Below are 715 nucleotides of genomic sequence, written 5' to 3' on the forward strand. Positions count from 1 at the left end.
TGGCTGAGCCGGGATTCAAACCCTGTTCTCCAGAGTCATAATCCAACGCTCAAACCACTACTACACCACGCACCTGCACTGTAGAAATAATGCTGTTTGGCACCACTTTAACGGCCGTAGCTCCGTCCTGTGGAATCCTGGGATTAGTAGTTTGGAGAGACGCCGACAATGTTTGGAAGAGAAGGCTACAAATCCCAGGATTTGTAGGCCAAGTCTACAAATTTGCAGATCAAATCCCAGGATTTGTAGGATGGAGCTACAGCACTTAAGGTTGTCCCACTGGTCTAGCTGGGGACTTCTGAGAACATGTTGTTGTTGTTGTTGATGATGATGATGATCTCTACCTACCTCTCCTTATGGATCAAGGCAGGGAGCAACAGATTAAAATACAACACACAACAGTTTAAAACACGTAACACCAGTTAAAGTCACTTTTCATCCATTTGCTGGAGAGAGGAAGGAGAGATGAAGATCCGGTGAAGAGAAACCGGTCCAGTACTGAGACTTTTCGCCAAAGAAGGACAGCCCAGGATGCCAACCGACCACCCCAGGCATCGTTCCATAAATTTCACACCCTGCGAAGGAAACCTCTAAGCCCACCAAGGATGACAAATTTGCTGGGAACATGGGCATGAAGATACAGTTGTGCCAATCTTGTTAAGCCTCTTCCAGCTGTGTCCAGTGAGCATTAATTCAAGGGTTGCTTTCCTTGCAG

This window comes from Sceloporus undulatus, chromosome 7 (assembly GCF_019175285.1).
Source record: "Sceloporus undulatus isolate JIND9_A2432 ecotype Alabama chromosome 7, SceUnd_v1.1, whole genome shotgun sequence".
In the NCBI taxonomy this organism is placed as follows: domain Eukaryota; kingdom Metazoa; phylum Chordata; class Lepidosauria; order Squamata; family Phrynosomatidae; genus Sceloporus; species Sceloporus undulatus.